Raw genomic sequence first — 23,350 nt, forward strand, 5'->3', positions numbered from 1 at the left:
AAGAGAGCTCAGACCCCTATGGGTTTAAACCCCACTCAGAAATTCGCCAACTATATAAGTTTAGGTAAGTAGTTTATGAGAAAAAAATTCAAACTTGGAAAACAGCAAAATTGTGCTGGCGTGATTTCTCATGTCATGCTGGAAAGCATTTTCCACCAAGAAATGGCCTTTGAACGAGAAATGGACTTTGTATCTTGCTTTGACCCCTATCTGATTCTTCTGGGGAATGTGATTTTGCTGACATAGTATACTAATTAACAGTCCCTGTGTGATAAAGGCAGGCATGATTTTATAGGTTAGAGGTTATCTCCAGAACAGATAAGATGCTATGATTATACTGCCTGGTAGAATGGTGAAGTTTAAGGTGCTGTGGAGGCTTCCAGTCAAGATGGTCCCCAGCATCACTCTCTCCCACAAATCAAACTATTTACAACTATTAAAAAGCAATGACAGCCAAGCTGGGGCCTCTAGAGCTCAGGGGAGGAGGAGGAGAGCGCTATGGAGTGCATGAAGGTGGGAGAAGCCACGATGAGAGAAAGAAAGGACCGCTCTGACCATTTTGAGCCCCAGAAGCTTCCAGGCTGGAGCTGCTGAGCTCACAGAGCAAGAGCCAGCAAAAGCCACAGTTGTGCCCTTCCTATGAAGTTGCTTGAAGGCAACAGTGGAGAAGAAGGCCTCAGGTCAGTAAGACCACTAACAGAGTTCCTGTGAACCCACACAGGAATGAGGACACTGAAAAAAAGAGCCACTCAGAGGCCAGTGAGTCATCACAAGGGACTAGCACATGGCCTGCCCCATGGGAAGTGTTTTCAGTATGGGCAGTCAGGGAGACAGGCCCATTGGGGGAACATTGGGGCACAGCATGGACAGCTGATCTGATCCCCAATCAGCACAGGACCACTCAGTGGAGACTGGTCAGGAATATAGAATTGCATGTGGTACAGTTTGCTGAAAAGACTCAGGCCTAGACCAGAGTTTCCACACAACCCAGGTGTACTGGAACTCACAAACCCGGAAGTACATACATGGTCAACAATTAAAACCTGAGCTGCACATAAAGACTTCCCCAGGGAACCAGCAGCAAAGCAGCAATTTAGCTTAACCACAGGGCTCAAGTGCTGGTCCCCACAGGAAGTTCCTCCATTATAGAAGGACAACAAATTAGTTCCAGTGCAGAGTTTAAGTGATGGGAATAGCAAATAATCCAACACAGAACTGAAAGAAAAAACAAAATATCCACAGATCAGGGACAGTTTGATATTAACTAGGAAAGGTCTCACATCAACAAAGAACACCTATAAAACCTAGAAGGACTGGGAGACCCTGGGCTCCCAAACCAGGGTGCAGGAAGGGCTGGTGGGTCTCATTCATGCCCCATAACACCCACAACCAGCCCAGCAACAACCACCAAGCCACTGCTGGAAGCCCCTTGGTCTCCCCAACCAGAGCAGTGAGGGGCTGAAGGCTTCAGCCGCACCCCCCTGACATCTGCATCCAGCCCAGCAATGATGGAGCTACCGCTGGAAGCCCCTTGGTCTCCCCTGCAGGAATGAGGGGGCTGCCATGGGCCTCAACCACACCCCCCTCCTTCCTCCTTCTCCCACCCTATTTCCTTCCTCCTTGTCCTCTCCCCTCAACTGCTCCCCAACAACATCTTAGAATGTAAAAAAATATATAATAAATAAATAACCCCCCAAAAAGGTGCTATTGTTTTACAGACCTCTGGAAAGTTAACCATTCTTGTATCCAACCTAGAAAAAAACCTAGGAATTTTATTTAGCCCTTTCTTTTTCTAATCCTGTGTGTGTGTATGTGTGTGTGTTCTTTAAGCACTCAGGAGCTGCTATGGTCTGAATGTTTGTGTCTCCCCCAAATTCCTATATTGAAATGCTAACTCCCAAGGTGATGGTATTAAGAGGTGGGGCCTTTGGCAGGGTGATTAGGTTATGAGGGTAGAGCCCTCATGCCTGGAATTAGTGCCCTTACAAAAGAGACCCCAGAGAGATAGTGTGCCCCTTCCACCATGTGAGCACACAGCAAGAAGACACCATCTGTCAACCACGAAGTGAGCCCTCACCAGACACTGAAACTGCCAGGGCTTGATTTTGGCCCAGAACTGTGAGAAATAAATGTCTGCTGTTTATTTGTAGACTGTTTATAATGTAGACTGTTTACCCAGTCTACAGTATTTTGTTATAGCAACCTGAATGGACTAAAACAGAAATCGGCTTTGATTTGTGTTCCATTATTATGGAGTTATATAAAACTTCCCTGCATGCTCACGATCTGCTTGAAAATTCTGCTTTAACATCTAACTTCTCAGCTTGTTTTTTTCTTTAAAATGAAGACCATCACAATGTCTCATGGGTTTTTTGTGGAGATTAAATGGCCTGACCCATTGGAAATCTCAACAAATGTCCCCCTGATGAAACTGGTGTTAGTGGTGATTAGCTGGTGCATAGCAATTAGCCTCCCTTATTATCTTTGTTGATGGACCCCAAATGTCCCAGACCCCACCAGTCTGGGACTACAAGTATGAGGCCACTTCTCCTCAGTTTAAAATGTTTTTCTCAAAATAATAATAATAATAATAATAATTTTTTTTTAAAAGATGACCGGTAAGGGGATCTTAACCCTTGGCTTGGTGTTGTCAGCACCATGCTCAACCAGTGAGCTAACCGGCCATCCCTATATAGGATCCGAACCCGTGGCCTTGGTGTTATCAGCACGGCACTCTCCTGAGTGAGCCACTGGCCAGCCCCCAAAATAATTATTTTTAATTACACACAAAATATGTTAATCCATTCTGCTCTTTTAAAGCATTAGAACTCAGGGGCTGGTTGGTTAGCTCACTTGGTAGACCATGGTGCTGATAACACTAAGGTCAAGCGTTTGGATCCCAATACTGGCAATTGGCCCAAAACAACAAAACATTAGAACACAAAGGTAAAGTCCCCTTGGATACATTTACTTCCAGGAGTTGTATCTTGGCACATGAGTCCCTGCTAGTCTGACTTCCAGTTCTGGAAATCCCCAGGGGCTGCCTCCACAGGGCCCACAGACTAGCTGCCACCACCAACTTGCTTCCTCCTCTCTGTTCATCTCCCAGCTCGCTCTTGTCCAGGACCCCTGCTGGCAAAGCCACATGGTGAAGCCTCATGCTGGTGGCTCCCATCATGGCACACATCCCCACTCACACTTGATATACAGCACCCAAGCATGCCATTAGGGCTGCTCCCAGAGCTTCCCAACCTTGAGTGCCAGCGCAGAAGCCTGGAGGAGGGTCTGTTCCTTGGCACTGTTCATACTCATTCACGGGCCCCGGGCACCTCTGCCTGCGCAGAGCCTCTTCACAGGAGATTCGTTTCTGGTCCTCCCCACAGTGTCTGCCTGTCCTCCTCTGCTCTCCTCACCCCTGCTCTCTTCTCCCTCCCCTCCAACCCAAACTTCCTAGATAGAAACGCCATGAATATTAAGGCATGCAAACAAATACAGGGGAAGGGCTGGGGTGGGAGGAGGTACTGTCTGCCCCTAGTCTTGCCTTCACCTCAGTCTATCAAAAATGCCCTGTTACAGAAGTCTCAGACTTCCCCACCAGGCTGTAAGAAGCCTAAGAGAAACATTTTAAATCCAGCAAGAAGTAGGGGAAAAAAATGTACTGAATTAAATGAATTAAATCCAGTGAACAAACTCAAATGCCTATAGTGGCCAGGAAGTTAATGTAAATGAATGAAATGTCCTGAAAATACACTTCTAGGTCAGAGGTTGGCAAACTCTTTCGATAAAGAGCCAGATAATTTTTTCTCTAAGTTTTCCCAATTTAAAAATAACTTATGGCCCAAAGAAAACACATCTGTGGCCTGGAATTATCCTAATGATCATCAATTTCGAACCTTTGACTTAAATAAATAAATACTACATAATAGGCACTGTTAAGTATTGTGTATACTTTTGCTCAATGAATTCTTAGAAAAACCATATTTAGGAGATATTAAGTCCATTTCACAGAGGAGGAAACTGAGGCTCAGACTCCAAGATCACACAGCTAGTGATTCGTGGAGCCAAGACTCAGACCTACTTGTGTTACACTAAAATGTCTGTGCTCATTCTACTTTGCTGCTATTTTTAATATTCAAAGGCTGCCCTTCTGAAAGACAAACAGAGCCTTTGGCTTTTGGCACTATCAGAATTAAGTGCTTCTCTTCCCCTCCCCGGCTGCTTCCTGCCTGTGTGTCCAGAACTGTGAGAGGATAGCTTCTGTTGTTTAAGCAACTCAGTCTGGGGCACTTCACGGAAGCAGCCCTAGGAAACAGTAACAAACAGGTGGCTAGAAAAACTGTGGCAGAGCCCTACTGGGGAACAGAGAGAAGCAACTATTGATACACACAGCAGCATAAGAGAATTTCAAAAATAATTATGCTGCATGAAAGAAGCCAGACTTAAAAAATATATATATGCACTGTATGACTCCCTGTATATGAAATTCTAGAAAATGCAAACTAATCTAGACTGACAGAAATCACATCAGCAGTTGCCTGGGGCAGGGCAGGGGTGGGCCAACGGTATGCGTGGCAAGGGCCAATAAGGAGGATGTGAAAGGGCACAAAGAAACTTTTGGGGGTGATGAGTATATTCATTATCTTGATTATGGTGATGGTTTCATGGGTGTACACGTAAGCTGGAACTTGTCAAATTGTACACTTTATATATGAGCAGTTTATTATATATCATTTATACCTTAAAAAAGCTGTTAAAGAAAAAAAAAGACTCCTAAACTAAATGTGGCTCTCTGAACCTTGATTATTACATTTTTGTTTAAGAAATGCTGGTATGTAAGGAGTATCCTCAGTCACTCCTGGAACATTTTTCCCTTAATGAGACAAATTTACCCCTGAAGGGGTTTATATCATGGATGGAAGAATGAATGCAGCCTTGAAGTTGGACACATAAAATGACCCAGCAAAGGACAGACGTATCTCATGCACAGGTATCTCCTATGTAGCTGGTAAATGTGGTATAACGTTCCACTCTCTAAACATGAAATTGCTCTAATGTCTCTAAAAACAATTACTTCAAACTGAGCTCTAATATAGAGACCATCTAATTTCAGCATTAGTAGAAAACATGCACACTAACTCTATAAATAGCTCCATATCAAGAAAAGATGAAACTTTATGCATTTATAAGTGTATTCTTTACTTGACAAAGGAAACATTACAGCACGTTAATAAAAAAAGACAATACTTAATTTAGCTCTCGTACAGTTTATGCCTAAATATAGCAACTATATTAAACCTTAAGATTAGTATTTTTATTCCTTCCATTTTTCCTCGTTTCAGATTTTTCACATATATTTCCTTTGATAAAATCCAGAAGGATAAGATTAAAATGTAACATAGTAAAAGGAATTCTGCAGGATGCTGAAACTTACCAAAGAGCTAGTTCAAATTCTGGGAGAGAGGAATAACTAGCCAGGTAGGTACCACAGTAACTGAATGCAAGTAAAGTGTAGTCCAGGAGAACGTTGCCTGAAATGTAAAATCCATTACAAGGATTTAATTATAATGTTCAGATTAATTATATATAGTCTTACTGTTTATTTCCCTTTTCTAATAATTTTCACAGAACCAAAAGCATTTAGCTATTAGAATAAGAGATCTCCTGGGGCTATTTCTAAGACTATCAACAGAAAACTAAGAGCAAAATCAAGGTCGATTTTAAAAAGATATTAGAGTAAATTAAGATCATTAAGTCACTGTCTCTAGATTTCAATGCAGAACTGAGTATACCACACCACGTATGTCCCAGCATGACTTAAATGACCCAAGAACCATAAGATATCACATAAACAGGAGACATTGTAATCAGCACAGTTATTCAAACTTTAAATACCTTGGGGAGCTGTAATATTTCTAGCTCATTTCCTTATCTCTATACCTTAGGCGGTATCTGTCCCTTATCTTAGTATCTCTCAGCTCTTGGAACAATTCTAGAAAGTTCTACTCTCATTTGTACCCATAGTTGAAGAAATGCAACATAATTTTAAATGTCTTAGCAACAACATGTTTAAAATGCATATCATGAGGATGCTAAAACAGAGAAGTGTCTGTCTCTGCTTCCCTGTACAGGGGGGCCTGGCTTTCCCTCTCTTTTAGCCACTGTTTTCAGTGTGGTTCTGTAGCAGCAAGCTTTGCTTTCTCCGAGGTTTGCCTTTTCACATTCACATCTCTGTTATTTGTTCTGTTATTTTTAAGGGCTCTGTCTCCTGCTTTTTAATCTTTGCACTTTAATTGACTATAATATAACCCTAAAATGTGACTTTGTCATTTATTGAATTTATTTAGCATAGTGTAATCAACAACAACAACAAAAACCCCATGTATTTATGGAGCATTCAATGCAAAAATAAAAATAATTTTTCGGTGGGATGAGGCCTTAATAGAATGATTTTCTATTCTTGCTATACAGACATTTCACCCCATAATTGAAGATTATTAATTTTATATTTTCTTTACATTTATTTTAAATTAAAAAAATGTAGTTTTTGAAGGAAATACCCTCAAAAATCATGAAAAGAAAAATATATCCTCAGTAATCCTACCATCAAATTTGATAAATTTCTTTCGGGTATTTTCTTTTTTTTTTTGGCAGCTGATCGCTAGTACAGGGACTGAACTCTGGACCATGGTGTTAGGGGCAACATGTGCTAACCAGCTGAGCTGTCCTATTGGTTTTTCGTTTATATTATATTGGGCATTTTATCATTCTCTTAATATTTCCTCAAAAATGTGATTTTTAACATTTGCATAATACCCTTTTATGGGGTATTTTAAGTTATTTAACTAAATCTATAATATTGAAGATATAGGCTGTTTCCAGTCTTTTGCTGTTGTAACAGTGCTTTTCACTCCTTTGCACACAAATCTTTGACCATATTTCTGATTATTTCCTTAAAATTCTATGTTTTGAAGTGGGTATTCTGGATAAAAGAGAGTAAATACTTCTCGGGAAAATTATATACACTTATACTCTCACCTTCAGCAAAAAAGCGTGCTACCAATTTCACTGCACTCTGCCTAGCGATTATGATCTTTAAACAAACTGTGACCTTGATAGGCAGAAAAATATCACGTTGGGTGATACCTTTTTTAAAATTAATATTGAAATGGAACAGTTTTTGATGTCTTTGTTCACTTGCACTTTTATAATTTGTCTGGGTAAGTTCTTTTTCCAAGTTCAAATAGGATATTTGTCTTTTTTCTTATTGTTTTATAAATGTCTGAAAATATTTGATAATATTTATTCCAAATATTTTCCTCCACTTACTATTTGCTTTTTAATTTCTCATAGTATTTTTGATGTTCATAAGTTTTGTTTGTAATCGAATACAGTCTATCAATCTATTTATTTTTAATTTTTTCCTTTGTGTGGAAAGTTCTTCATCATCCTGAAATCATTTCAATATTCTACCATTATTTTCTTCTACTTTTCAAATGGGTTTGTTGTTTATAGTAAATGCTTGTTTTCATGCAATGTTTTGATGTACAGTATGAGTATCTAACTCGATACTTTTGTTCAGATTATCTTTTTTTTGTTTGTGGTAGCTTCTTTCATCATATACTTAGCTCTAATATACTCTAGACTCTGTCTCCAGTCTTCTTCAATTCTTCCACTGATCTGGTGATCCCCACACCAATACCACACTCCTAATTACTGTACCACCATAATGTTAAAATGACCCCTGCCTTGCCATGATTCTCTTTCAAATTATTCTCACTATCTAGTTTTTTTTCCAGATGAACTTTGGAATTATTTCATTTAAGTATTCCTTGCTCTTAAAAACATATGATAAACCTATGAATTACTTTCTGTGACAAATATCAGAACTACATTTATTTATAATAACCAGAAATTCCATCCAGGACTATGTCTGTATATATTCAAATATTTTAAACGAGTGATTTTTGTAGATTTCTTTATCTAGGTCACTCACATTTCTTCTTTGGATTATTTCTGAATATTTAAATCTAATTACATGTGTATTTATTTTGAAACCAGCATTTTAATGAGCTCACAGACTATTGCGTTACCTGTAATATGCTTTAACTCAGCTATACATTTTTTCAGTTTCATATTTTGTTGCATTGGCTAGAACTTCCAGGTTGATTTTAAATAGCAATGGTAATAACAGATACCCTTGCTGACTTTCCTAATTTTATTGTGAATTCCTTTAGGGTTTCATTATTTAATATGAATGTTGACGATTGGTTTGAATTCACTTGCAATTGCTTGGACAGGGCTATAGCCAAATAACTAAGCTGGGAAAATTGTTTAAAGAAAGGGTAGCTATAGTCCACAGAGACAGTTCCCAGTGGGTGGATGGATTATATTTTTAAAATTGTCTTAATCTTTTGAGAACACAGACAAATTTCCCCACAAATAAAATGTTATAAATTACAGAGATGTTCCCTGGCTTGACCCAAACACTTATTTGACCCAGAATGATATGGAACTAAGACCAGACTCAAGCATGAGCTCTGTGTGCATGGCGTGTTAAATGAGGTAATTGTTAGATGGAGGTTCCAGCAGATGTGCAGCAGCCCAGTCTGGTCCGCTGCATCTATGAATGAGTCAGTAGTAATTCAGATAGTAGGTAATATTGAGCACTTCGTGTATGTATATATACACACATATGTGTATGTGTGTATGTGTGTGTGTGTGTGTGTGTATTCATCTATCATCACCACAGTCTTAATATTAGATGCTACCTTTATCCCCATTTCAAACATGAGGAAATTGAAGGTCAGAGACTTGTCTTTATAAGTTATACAAACATCAATGCACCTGGATTTTCAATAAGTCATTAGGAAAGAAAGAAAAATCATTATTCTGAAAACAGGTTTTTAAACTGCATTTAGTGCTGTAAAAGTCTTCTAGCCCAGTGCTTCTCAAAGTTTAATGTGCATATGAATCACTGGGAGAGTCTTGTTAAAATGCAGCTTCTGATGCAGTAGGTCTGGGGTTAGAAGCCAAGTTTCTGCATTTATAACAAGCTTTCCAGGCAGCACCAATGTTGCTGGTAAGCTGACCATACTTTGAGTAGCAAGGTTCTAGCCCACTTAATTGAATCCTCAGTGATCAGTTTGATTTTTTAAAAATTTGTATATTTTTAAAAAACCTTCAAAAAACAAACCACCTTCATTTATAAGGACTAGATTTGGTTACATCTTATAACCAAATCTTTCAGTTATGGCAGAGGAAGAGTCCTTGAGGATACCTTTTAATTTGGTCCTTCTGGTCAGTCCAGGAAAGCTGTATATGTAGATGAGGGGTTTTAGCTTCCGGTCAGAAAAAGCCACAACTTCATAGGGAATGTTAGTTGCCAGGACGCCCACAATTCCATTAATACATTGGAGCACAGTCTTTTTCTTGGTTTCAATATTAATAAAAATTACATAATTCCCACAAGGGTAGCAAATGGTATTGTCGTTGACAAAATGAACATTCTGCTTAGGGAATCCTTGCACCCATCTTCGGGAAAAGATACATTACCATCAATATAATACACTTCAATTACTTTTTCTTTTTTCTAACAAAACAAAAGGTCATCAATATCTTTGAAACCCATCTATTTTCACCTCCTTTCTGCCCCAAACGATCTCTAAGATAAAATAACACATATGCTGTGAGACCAGTATTAGTCAACAAACACTAAAAATTTCAATGTAGACCTAAAGTTCTATAGGTCTCAAGAGCCTTCTTCAGGGAACATTTTCAGCAAATAAAACCGTGTGACCTGAGGAAGTCTCAGAAGGATTTCTGGGGTTATTTACATACTTGGAAAAGAAAAAGTGAACACACAAAGAGAAAAGAGCTTGATCCTAACAGAAAATGTGGTGCATCCTGGCTCAAGCTTTTATGATTAGTTTTATTTTAAAATTAACTTTAAAAAAAGCTTTGAGTAGAACAGCATGCTTTGTGGTTGTGAGCTAAGTAGGAAAATTGCTTCTTTACACAGATGAAGAGTATGTAGACATATTTTAGACTTAAAAATACAGATAAATGCAGAAAACGAAAAGAACGTAGTTGACATGAATGAAAAGGCTGGAACACAAAAGGAATATACTAAGTAAGGAGTGTGTGGTAGGCATATGCTAGAAGAAAGGAGAGTCTGAGATGAGATTCTACTTTTATTTAAATATTAAATTAAAGATATGCTTGAAGATGGTGGATAAGGCAAGTGAAGGACACCGGTTTGGTGAGTAATCTCAAGAGACTGGAGAGTACAGGACTGGCAGAGGACGCTGTATGGAGTGTTCAGGGAACACTCTAGAATGTGGAAGGAAAGAAATACCACCTAAATCTGTGCAGCGCTTGATGCTTTTCAAAGGCCACTATAAATGCAAATTAATCTAAAGTTAGTGGATGGAAGTTAGAAGGAAGGGATCGACAGCCCTAACTGGGGGAAATCACTAAAAGCAACGCGATGGAATGCGGGCTCTCCCTGGCACATGTGTGTGTGGGGTGGAGGGGTGGGGTGGGGGTGTATGAACGGTCAGGGGAACCGGGTCACTCAAGGGAATACTGAGCCAGAAATAGGAGGCACAAGTGAAGGGTGGGGGTGAGGAATACTGGGTAAGCGAGAGAGGGTCGGGGTCGCAGAAAAATGAGGTGGGAGGGTGGAGACAACCCGAGACAGGGTCATTGAATAAGGGGATGGGGGGGTCGTGCGGCAGAGGTCACGGAGGGAAGTCTGCGGAAAGGCGTCGAGGGGGCGGGGCGGAGAAGAGCCCGAAGCTGCGGGGAGAGCGGGTCAGAAGACCGGGAGGGAGCAGCGGGTCACGAGGGCACGGAGGCCGGGAGTTTCCGGAAGGCCGCAGCCGGTCGTGGGGCCGGACGCCGCACCTCACCGACAGGGACGCGCTACCGGCGGGGCCGGGGGCCTCTTCTCGCTCCCGGGCTTGCGCCATGGGCCGTGTTTTCTCAGCCGGCCGCGCGCAGCGTCTGTAACGGTTATTGCGCGAGGGGGTCTGCCACGCAGCCAGGCGTCCGCTGTTTACACCGTATCCGGGAGACCGTAGCCTCTGCGCCCATTGGCTCTGCCCCTTGGCCCGGCTCTTTCTAGAGCCAAGCAGATTGGTGGAAGCGCTGCCGCGTCTCGACCAATAGGCGAGCGGCAAGCGAAGCCAGAGGCGGGCTCTTCCGAGTGGGTGCTGGAGTTGCTCAGCCTGGGACAAGTAATTGCAGTATTAATAAATGTCGAAAGAGATACGAACTTTGAGAGCTGACCGTGCCAGACACTGTTTCCAAGCGCCATGCAGGCATTATTTCATTTAATCTTTACATCCTTCATCACCCCCATTTTACAGGTAAGAGAGAACTTGTCCCAGGCTACAAAACTGAGTGGGACTTAAATCCAGGTCTGTTCTAAATCCGGAGCTCCAAGCCCTTAACTACAATATAATACTTTCGAATGAACCCTCAGCTTCTGGAGGTTCCCGATCACATGGTCAGCTGCTTGTCATTGCATCTTTCCTTCTTTCCCCCACCCTCCCCGGTTCTCCCTCCCTCACCTGATCCTTCCCTCCCCTCCCTTCTTTAGGTCTCTCCTTCATTTCTTTCACAAGCACCTCCCATGCATTCATGCACTGTGCTAGTCACTTGGAACAAAATAGTGAGCAAAACAGATACAATTCCTTCCTTCCTGGAACTTAGAGACTGGTGGGAGCCCGGGAGTGGGGATAGACATCCACTTCGTTACAGAAATATAGGATTATAGATTGAAATAAGAAGAAAAGGAACATAATGTTAGGAGTGCTTATGTTCAGATCCTCACCTAATGACAAAGATTCCCTGCTTGGTCAAACTGTAGTCAGGCTCCTGAACCTTCTCCTAGGCCCATCTGTGTACTTCCCTGTAAAATCCAGTCTTAGCAAAGTACCCTGCTAAGTCAGTTTGGAAGAGCCTCTCAACTCTCATCTGATCACACTTCCTATCTGATCACATTCCTTATCCTCCACCACCCCCCAGGTGATGTTGGTTACTCTGTCCTCAGCAAGAATCCTGTTTGGTCAGTTTAGCCAGAATCTCTCTTACCCTTAATGTTTCTCATTAGTAATTTTCCATCCACTGACTCCCACTCTGCTCCTCGGCTATAAATTCCTACTTGCCTATGCTGTGTTTGGAGTTGAGCCCAGTCTCTCCCCCACTGCGAAATCTCTTGCAGTGGTCCCTATACTCATCTCCACGGTCCTGAATAAAATCTTCCGTACCACGCTTTAACAAATGTCATTGGATATTTTTTCTTTGACACGAGTTGGATTTACAGTGTCAGGGATGGTTTCTGTGCGCATGTGCTACTTTCGCCAAGTATCAAAAAATGAGGAGTGATTGTTGGAGGGATGTGGGATGGGCAGAGAACAGTTTTTGTAAAGGTATTAAGGCTGGACAACAGATTGGATGAACTGGAATGGAGCAGAGGGAAATGAGAAGAAAATACTGAAGATGAGACTGGTGAAGGAACCAACGGCCAGGTGAAGGACAAGTTGAGAATGCTGGCCTTTGTCTTCAAGAGTCATGAAAACGCAAATGACTTTAAAATGCTCAGGCTGTGGTTAAAGGTAAGCAGGGAAATAACATGATCAGATCTTTGTTTACAACAGATCATTCTGGCTGCAGGAGGATTATACATGAGGTGGGAAAACATGGAGAACAGAAATAAGAAGGTCTGTCAGGAGTCTATTCCATGGTCCTACCAACTGCAGCTAAAGCGGGATTTCTCAATCTCAGCAATATTGGCATTTTGGGCTGGATTCTTGAGGGAGAGGAGTCCTTGTAAAGTGTTCTGCAGCATTTCTGCCAGTAGCCCTTCTGCAGTGTTACAAGCAAAAATGTCTACAGACATTGTCAAATGTCCCTGAGAGCAAAATCACCCCCAGTTGAAAACTACTAATAAATCAATGTATTAAAAATTTATTTTAGAAGGTTAAAATCTATAGGATTTGGTGATGGATTGGTAAAGGGGGGTAAAGGAGAAAAAAGAATGAAGGATACCCCTATATTTCAGATTAACATAGTCAAAGACGGTGGTGCCCTTCGCTAAGATGTGGTGAGGAAAGAATGGAGACATATTTCTGCCCTGAAGAGCTTCTGTGCTGAAATGTGAATGCCAAATACAGGCAGCACTTAGTGTTTAGGTGCTGCACAAAACTGGCTGAGAAAATCCAGTGTTTCTGAGACACAGGGAGAAGTGGCAGAGGGGAAATTCAAGCTCCTGCTGTTGTGAGGCATCCTCCCATGAGAAATGCACTTACACTCCACTTGTGCAGTATTATTCACTCCAGCTGGCCAGTGACCGTCTCCCAAGGAGCAATCAAGGAAGAGCAGCCTTGGGCCTTGGTCTTGTGGGGTTTTTAAAGGCAAAAACTACATCCCGTTGGCACATGGGTTTGTCCAGGTGCACAAAGCAAGCTAGGTAGCTAGGTTACAGAAACCAAGAATGAGCCATTAGAGCAATCAAGCATACAACTTTTCATTGTGTATGTTCCCATGTAATAGTTCACTGTGTGTGGTTCCTGTTCCCATGTAATAGTTTACTGTGTATGGCTCCTGTTTCTATGCAATGGCTTTTGTTTCTATAAGGTCAATGGTTTCTCATGCAGAAGTGGGGGAGTAGTCTGCAGGTCAGATGGGGTAAAATGGAGTTACTTAGGTTAAGCAAGCAATTCTACAGAAGCAGATAGCGTATGTTATGAGGGTGTAGGGAGCTCTATTTCACCCCCAACACTCCTTGACCAGAACTTCCTAAACTTGGTCACTTTTTGTTGCCAATCTCTTACTACTTTGCTTATTTGTGTTTTGACCAAGCCCTGCCCCTTCCCCTCCCCCAACTGCATACCTTTAACCACAACCTGAGCATTTTAAAGTCAACCCCAGAGAAGAATATGAGGTCAGTCCTGCCCTGCTCCCAAGTAGGTTGACCCCCCCAAGTAAGTGGTCTGGTAAAGAGATATTGACTGTGGCTGGAATCAGTCATGACTCTGGGAAATTGAACTCCTGTGCTAGAGCCAAAGAGGAACTTAATGAAATCAAATTGAAAAAGCAGTCCTTGTATCTTTCTTTCTCCTTGAGATCTTGGTTTTGGGGCTTAGATGAAAAGTGAGGTCTCCAGCTGGGTTCCTGTGGCAGATATTAAGGACATATCCTGACCTCTACACTGTGCCAGATTACAGAAAGATGAGTGGCTTTTCTTACTTAGTCTGGAAGGGGAAATACAGATCATTCCAGAGAATAGACTGGGAAGGATAAATCAGAAAAATCTGTTCCAGTTCTCACTCTGAAAGATTTATGAATATTAGAAACAAAAATCTAAGACCCACAGTTTTTCCTCTAATCAGTGACCCTGGAAGAAGTCTTGGGCTTCCTAAAGTGATAACCAGTATGTTCCACCATTTTTAGGAGATTCCTAACTCCCCTAAATTGGTTTTACCCCTCTCGATCTCCTCTCCCCCTTGCAAATCTCCACTTCACCTCTCACTGCCAGACCAGTCAGCTTGAGGTTTTACACCTTTGTAGGAGAACTCAGCTTATCTTAAAGTCCAAAAAACAGTGGTCAATTCAAGCTCATTGTACCCTAAAACCAAAACCAGCCCACTACCAGCCACAGAATAAAACATGCTTATTTCCCACTGAAAGATTGTGTCAATCCTGGCTTCTGTCACATTTCAAACTCCATGATAATCTGAAAGATGAATTTTCACTAAGTTTTTCACCCATTAACTAGGTTTTTAAGGGTCATTTAAACATGGGAAAAGATTATACAGCATACTAGAAAGTATTTCATTAAGTAGATAAATAAATGATCTGTTTATTAGCTAATTATTTGCTTTTTGTGAAAGGTAGCATGTTTATAAGAAAATCTGTGAAAACAAGAAGTGAGCATTTTTTCTTGGAGTAAAAAGCTATATAAAGAATGAAGGTTTTTAAGGTAAGGGATAACCTATTGTAATAGGAAATATCAGTTTATTCTCTGGTAATTGACCCCTTTTATAGTAGTGGTTATCAACCTAAATAACAGAGGCATTCTAAAAGGAAATGACATTTATTCAGGAATAGGGCATTGCAATGGTGATTAGCAAAAGCATCGCTGATCAATCATCCCTCGACGCCAGGATGGACTGTTCTGGGTTGATGGTCTGGTCCTGCACTGGAGGGAGTGAATGGTGGCTAGGAGTCAGTGTCAAAAGCTTTTCAGCCACATTTGTAATGAAGACTGCATTGACATGGTTAAATTCAGCTCTTTAGGGATGGACCGAATGGCTGATATCATTTACAAAGGTGTCTTGAATTTGATGGTGCTTATGTTGAGAAATAAAATTTATATTTTTTATTTTTATCTTTTAAATTCCATTTTTCCATGGCCTTTTTGAAGTCCCCTTATACATGAGTGCTCATTTATCTGTGCCAGATTATTGAATATAATTTCTTAAAGGATTTCTGTCCGATGGTGGCAGATTTTATCATGTAGACCCAACATACAACATATTACATGTACATATGTATAAACACACTGAAACACATAGACATACACACAAATAAAGATCTTATAGCTTTCGTTTTTAAATTTTAGTCATGCAAAAGTAATACAAACTTACTGGTTTATAAAAGACCAGTTGGATCCAAATTATATTTTTGACAAAATAGGACATGTTCACATGGCTAAATTTTATTTACCCCATAGGTAATCTAATGAAGGCTGTGGACCAAAATTAACAGCTTGGTTAAAAACAAAAACCAAAAAAACCTTTTTATCCTTTCTTTTCTAATCTCAATGAGATTAGGGGTTAAATATTCAAATGTTTACATTTTAGCTAGGACTGGCTGAATTGCATAAGGAAAACAAAATCTCCAAGTATCCTTGAACCTTTAGTAGTAATTATATCTTTTGTTTGCCAGTTGGGTTTACTCTAGTAGTCAATGTGGGCGGGAAGCATTTTTTAAAAATTATTATTTTTTAGCTGTGTTCGGTATATGTGTGATACACAAAGAATTTTTTTAATGCCAAACAGAAATACCTTATATAATTGCTATGAGTGCTAGATTATGAACCTGTTGGATCTGAGAGCCTAACTTTTATAAACACTTATCTAGTTGTTTTCCTTTAGGTTTTCTATCCTTCCATTATCTGTTTCATCACCCTAAGCAATTTATAGTCAGAAAAACCTTAGTTTACATTTCAAAAGCTATCTAGGTTTCTAGGTTTTGGATTACCATGGACCTATTGTAATTTGTAAAGCTATTAATTTGAAAGCATTTTAAGACTCTTTTTTTTTTTTTTTCTATCTTGGCTGGAATGCCATAAACAGTGAGTTTTATCTCAACACCTACAGAAGAGTCAACAGGTTCAAAGTTGGGAAAAAACAAACAAAAAAGAAACAGAGAACTTAGAAGGCTCTACATGTTAACTTTGTAGTTGCAGTCTCTAAATTTGGTACTAAGAAAAAACAAACTTGGGAAGTTTGAGTGATCCCCATAATGGCCATCAATTTAAAAATTGCATTAGGAAAAGCCATGTAGCCAGCTGGAGTCTCAGAAAACCTGTCATGCCTTAATGCTTGAGAATCCCATTTGATTTCTTATTAATGTCCTGAGAGCAAAGAAAATCTTATAAATCCTATCAGAGAATGTCAGGAGTATGGACTGGCATTATTCAGATGGTGGTGACCATCCTAGTGGCTTTTAATTAGCCATATGTACCCACCATTTAGAATGTTTATTTCTGCTCTTGAAAGATTTCCAGAAACAAGTAAGACAAAATAGTCAAATCATTTACAGACATGCATAACCAAGCCAAAATGAAAACAAAATCAGAGTGTTCACTAAAATTTTAAGCCAGGAGTGCAGAAACAAAAGTAAATTCACCAGAAATGATACGCCTCATAGACAAATGTAAATTCTGTAGAAACCAGAGTCCTCAAACCAGAAAGACACTTGTCTTTATACCAGAAAGGATTTGCCAGAAAAGACAAAAAGTCTTCTATCATCCTAGAGGGGATCTGAAGTCCTCTGTTAAGGCTGCCTTATGACCAAACCAGATCCCAATTGAAGGTGAAAAAGAACCTCTACTAAAAGAGGGAGGCTGGGCCTGAGAGAAGACTCACCAGGGCAGAAAATGTGAGATGTGGAAGCGGAGAGCTTAAAGGATCACGACTTCCTTCAAAAGGTTATTTTGCTCTAGGTCCCACTTCTGGACACCACTTATGTCAACCTTAATAACAAACAGAGAGGCTCTTTTAAAGAATAGTGGTTTTAATTAGGAGTAGGGCATTGCCATGGGAATAAGCATGCCATTGTAAACTATGTGTGTATTCAGGGAGATAAAGAAAGACAAAAGTTTTTAAAGGAAAAACGATGGAGAATTACAGAATTATTTTGTGATAATTATCCTTGGAACAATAAAAAGGGTGACGCTAGTCTGAGGTTAAACAGGCAGTTGCCAGGCAGATGTCCTCGCAGAAGGAGTTTTAGTGTAAGGCTGCAATGGCCTTTGTGCAAGATTGTGGTTTTGCAGTCCTTCATGATATTTCTTGTTATCAGGCATACATGCATGAGAACCACCCCACTTCATGGCTGTATTTGTCACTATTTGAACACATTTGACTCCATTTTGATTCTGACAACTTTCACATGATGATAATAAACCACAATTTATTGAGCTCCTATTATGTGTTAGAAACTTGATAAAATCTGAATCCTCCCATCAGTCGTGCTACATAAGGAAACTGAGGCTCAGAGAGATGAAGTATGAGACTCGAGTTTGCACATCTAGTTAGTGGCAGAGTTGGGTTCAAACCTGGGTCCACCTGCCTATGAAATCTCCATCGTCTGCACAGGTTTCCTCTCTGCTCTGCTACCTCATCCACTTGTATTTACACAGCAATGGCTAACTTTTATTAAGCTGCTACTCTGTGCCTGCTATCTTACATCCTTATAAAACATGTATTATTTGATCCCTATTGCGTAGTCAGAGAAATCAAGTCTCAGAAAAGTTAAGATTTTTGCCTAAAGTCTTACAACTTTCAAATGGATTTGAATCAGGTAGTTTTAATTGTTTTAAAGAACTCTTCTTTTCAGTAGATGTACAGACTTGGAAATTTTAAAGTTATTTGGGCACTTAATTTGAATTGAGCATTTTTCTGGAAGTAAAAATAGGACAACCTTCATAATTTCCAGAAGTTTTACAATAAATAATAGGGAAGAGATTAGTTACTGGTAAATGTTATTATTTTATGCATTTAATCTAACAGATTCAGACTTTATTTTCAAACTTGAAATATTTTTATAAAGTCTGTGGAACATAGCTTTATGATTAAATTCCTTGTCTCATGTTGCTTATCTTGCTCTTGATGCTGAAATAACTATACTAAGTTGAAACCTGGAAAGGATTTGTAGATCAACATGCAACAGATAATATACTGAATATACAGTTTTAGATAATGCTTTGATGGAGGGGACTGAGAAAGTTAGTTCACAAGATGGACGGGATTGTCACATCAGGCCTACCTGTAAATTTAAGACAAAAATATAAATGGATACCCATAAACCATTTGTCCAACTATTTAAAATTAGTTTTTAAAATTTAAAAGTCAAATACAGGCCGGCCCGGTGGCGCACTGGATAAGTGCGCCACTTGGGAAGCGCGGCGGTGCTCCCGCCCGAGGGTTCGGATCCCACATACAGACCGGTTCCTGCTCACTGGCTGAGCGAGGTGCGGGAGCAACACCAAGGGTTGCAATCCCGTTGCCGGTCCCCGGTCCGGTACGGGGGCAACACTGAGGGTTGCGATCCATTGCCGGACATGGAAAAAGACAAAAGACAAAAAAATAAAAAATAAAATAAAATAAAAGTCAAATACAAATTATAGGAATGAAAATCAAAAAGTCAAGTTAAAATTGTTTAAAACTAACATTTTAATTGAATTTTCAATTTTAATTAAATCTTGTTAAATATTTTTATATAAACAAAAATATGTTTAGTTCTAATATTTAATATCCATCGAGCTGTCAAAGTAAAGAATTGGTATCAGGCTTTATACGTGTCACTCTAGACCTACATGCATATGTAAACGTAGGAGTAATAAGATTTGTTCTATATTGCAAAACATTCCTCAGCCTTCATGTGCAACTATTGCCAATACTACACTAATTCATGAGAACCTGTGGAATCAAAAATTGAAACCAGGGGCTGGCCCGGTGGCGCACTGCTACAGTGCGCCGCTTGGGAGTGCGACGGCGCTCCCGCCGAGGGTTCGGATCCCACATACAGACCTGCTGCTCACTGGCTGAGCGAGGTGCGGGGGCAACGCCGAGGGTTGCGATCCCGTTGCCGGTCCCGGTCCAGTACGGGCGCGACACTGAGGGTTGCGATCCGTTGCCGGACACGAAAAAAGACAAAAAAAAAAAAAAAAAAAAATTGAAACCAAAGAGAAGGAAGAAAATAGTCTCTTGATTCTACTGGAAAATACTTAATTATGCAAGAAGCAATACTGAATGAATGAATACATTCATGTTCTCTGACAGGAAGGAGTCAACAAATTCATTAATCTGTCTGTTCTCTTATCTGAGCACTTCTGCCACTCATATCCTCCCCACACTCCTTAAGTGGTTTACACTTCTGAGGTCATTAGGGACACAACACACAAACCTCACAGTATTCAAACAAGTAGCATTTTGTTTCAAGGACATGGGGGAAATGTGAAGTCACAATGATAGATTTTTGGAGTTACAGTCAGGCTTGGGGAATGTGGAGTGCTGGAGCCCATATGACAGAAGCATGGGCCCTCTCAAGTGTGGGGCCCATTGACGGGGCACCCCTTACAGGGTCTATGGGTGCCATCATGTCACACAGGTTTGATAAACCAGTGAAAATAAAATAGCATAGGAGGAAGATTTTGTAGGCGATGATGAAAGGGAAAAACAATGAAATTTATAAGAATGACAAAACATTATTACTTTACAGAGTAACAAAAAGTCATGAAGTTACCCTGCAGGAGGTACCTAGTTGTGGAGGGCTTCAAGATGGGTGCAGTGGGACTTCTGAGATGGCTTGGAGTCTTGGTTCCCAGGCAGTTTTGCAGAACACTGACATCTATGGATTCTAACATGGATTTAATTTAAAGAAATCTAAGGACCGTTAATAGACAACGACATGAATCAATTTGCACTGTGGTGAAAATATCAGTTAGGAGAGCATCTAGTACCAAGTGCCTGCAGACCATAGTTTACTGTCATTCCACATTCCACCTGAATAACATCAGCAAGATCTGAGATCCTCTTCTAAAGCTTCAAGTGTCATCTGTATTAAATTCTGACAAAAGCGAACCTTCTTACAAAAGTAAAATCCATCAATATATTCTATTTTATATCTTTTCATCTGACTTTTCTTCAATTTCCTTGGCCTTTATGGTTTTTCATATTACTTGAGTTTATACTAGAAACAAAGAAACAGTGCTTTCCGAAAATACATGCTCCGTGGCCTTTTCACTGGTAGAAACCTGGCTTGGTAAGTTTAGAATTGGGTGCTTCGTTGTATTTTCTATGACAAAAACTTGAGACAACAGTAAGAAAGTGAGGATGAAGTTGTGAAAATATTCGAGTCCAGATTATATTCTCACTGGCTGTGGTTTAGAGAAAAGAGCCCTCCACAATGGTTCTTACTTTATCTCTGCCTCTTACCAGGTATGTGGTAAGTGGAAAAATCACTTTCTGAACCTTAACTTCGTCATCTGTAAAGTGAATTTGATTTTCCTGCCTGCCCTTACAGGGTTGTTGTGAGGATCAAATAAAATAATGTCTGTAAAAATGACTTTTATATAAAATGTACAAAACAGATAATGTATGGTCCTGTTACCTGGTTGCAAGTCATTTCCCTCAACAAATGAGCCTGGGAAGGAAGGTGATTTATAAGCACACTGAAAGCATGCGCCTCATCCAGTCTGGATGCATGGTAACAGGTCTATGTTACATTTTTTTTTTTTTTTTTTCAGAGTACACGGAATACTATTGTGGGGTAATTCTACAAAGTTAGAAGACTATAAAGTTCCCTTAAATTATTAATTGACATTAGCAACATGTTTGTGTTCTAGAGCAGTTATGGGTTGAAACATATTAGTGGTTTATAAGAGCTGGTTACTAAGTTGTGATCAGCATTTTTTTTTTTTTAATGAAAGAACATGGAACAGAAGACTTTGTAATGCACCCCGTGTGGTAACGGTAAATACTGTTTTAAGTGTGTGTGTGTATTTGTATGTTGTCTTGGTCATTAAATAAACTGCATTTTTTCTTTAAAAAAGTAAGTACTCTAGGGGGACTGTGAGGAAGAAATACTGTATTTCATCAAATCTAAGATGAACCGATAAGGGGAAAATAATCTACAAATTAAAGTACAACAGGCTACTAGAATTTTTATTTTATACTTATTAAAAGAGCTCTTTTAAACTATGACAGATTTTATGATAAAAGAACTCTTACTCTTACATAGAAATATAACTTTAACCTATCTTATTCTTGTGCCAACATAAAAAGGAAAATATAAGTGACATAAATTAAGGTATTCCTTCAATGTTTCACTTTTAGAATACAGCTCTTTTGAATAATTTTTCAAGCCCATGTGTTAGGTGTTCCTGTTCCCCACCCTCTGTCCCACACCATTATCCTCTCTACCAGTAAGAGCATTTAATATAATAACGCAGCAAGTGTGCTCTCGTATTAGGTCTGGGATTTTCTTCCAAGCCATTGACATCTACCCTGCAAGTTCAAGCATGAGCAATAACATCTCTGTCAGGAATGCCACCCAGTCTACAGTGATTTTAGATACATCTCAATTTTCAGAGGTGTTACAAGGTAAAAAAAATATGAGTTTGAGATATAGTAGCAGTTAAGAGATCAGATTCAGGTGTCAGACCAGAGGTGAAAAGCCAGCTCCACCATTCAACAGTATGTTGATCTTTGGAAAGTCACTTAACCTCCGGCCCCCAGTTTCCTCATCCATGAAATGGAAATATTAACAGTACTTAATTGTGATGGTAGTTGTGAGGATGAAAGATTTTTCAGGTAGAACATTTAGCAGATACCTGGCAGGAAGTGTACATTCAACAGATGGGATGATCCCTTTTTATATGCTGTTTTGCAATATTTGCATTTATCAATGTATCTTAAGCATGTTTTTGTATCAGTACATATGGATCTACTTCATCCCTTTTTTTTTTTTTTTGTCTTTTTTCCATGTCCGGCAACGGATCGCAACCCCCAGTGTCGCCCCCGCACCGGACAGGGACCGGCAACGGGATCGCAGCCCTCGGTGTTGCCCCTGCGCCTCGCTCAGCCAGTGAGCGGGAACCGGTCTGTATGTGGGATCCGAACCCTTGGCGGGAGCGCCGCCACACTTCCCAAGCGGCGCACTATAGCAGTGCGCCACCGGGCCAGCCCGACTTCATCCCTTTTAACAGTAAGTTTTGTTTGTTTGTTTTCTGTTCTTTTAAAAATAAGTTTGTGAAATTTTTATTTTTTTCCAGTATAGCATATAGTAAAATATCAAATTGTTTAGAAAGGTTTTCAAATGACTACAGTCTCCACCTCATTTCTTCCCACCTCATCCATTTATCCATTTTATTTATTTATTTATCCATTCTACTCTCAATGCACTTTTTTTTTTTTTTTTGTCTTTTTCCGTGTCCGGCAACGGATCGCAACCCTCAGTGTCGCGCCCGTACAGGACCAGGACCGGCAACGGGATCGCACCCCTCGGCGTTGCCCCCGCGCCTTGCTCAGCCAGTGAGCGGGAACCGGTCTGTATGTGGGATCCGAACCCTCGGCGGGAGCGCCGCCGCGCTTCCCAAGTGGCGCACTAGCGCAGTGCGCCACCGGGCCGGCCCTCAATGCACTTTTAATATTCTCCTCAATTTTTTTTTTTTTCTATTCAAGCTCCTTTCTTTGTGGACCACTTATTCCCGCATGTTTCTTTACTGTGAGGATTACAATAATTTTTTTTCATTGGCCTCACTCAGAGCCCTTCTAATTCTTTCACTCATTCAGCCAGTATCTCTCCAGGGAGTCTCTTTGATAAAGGCTGTTTCTACCTGCTATGGACTGTCACGGAATGCTTTTTTTTTTTTAAATCTTATTTACAGGATAAGGACCTGTAACTTTTGAAAAAGAGATTGTAAATATTATTTCTTAAAATAACAACAGTGAGGGCCGGCCCGGTGGCGCACTGGATAGTGCGCCGCTTGGGAAGCGCGGCGGCGCTCCCGCCCGAGGGTTCGGATCCCACATACAGACCGGTTCCCGCTCAC

The 23,350-nt window shown here is 40.3% G+C and overlaps 1 protein-coding gene across 4 annotated transcripts in view; it reads right to left on the bottom strand.

The window, feature by feature from the left end:
- Positions 1 to 23,350, bottom strand: part of LOC103605421 (WD repeat-containing protein 96-like) — a 121,436-nt gene that overhangs the window by 93,083 nt on the left and 5,003 nt on the right. For all 4 annotated transcript variants that reach the window (XM_008590006.1, XM_008590003.1, XM_008590004.1 and 1 more), the window contains exon 2: positions 5,432 to 5,528. The gene's annotated coding sequence lies outside the window, so the exon portion shown is untranslated. The remainder of the gene's footprint in view (positions 1 to 5,431; positions 5,529 to 23,350) is intronic.

This window comes from Galeopterus variegatus, unplaced genomic scaffold (assembly GCF_000696425.1).
Source record: "Galeopterus variegatus unplaced genomic scaffold, G_variegatus-3.0.2 Scaffold5802, whole genome shotgun sequence".
NCBI classification, from domain to species: domain Eukaryota; kingdom Metazoa; phylum Chordata; class Mammalia; order Dermoptera; family Cynocephalidae; genus Galeopterus; species Galeopterus variegatus.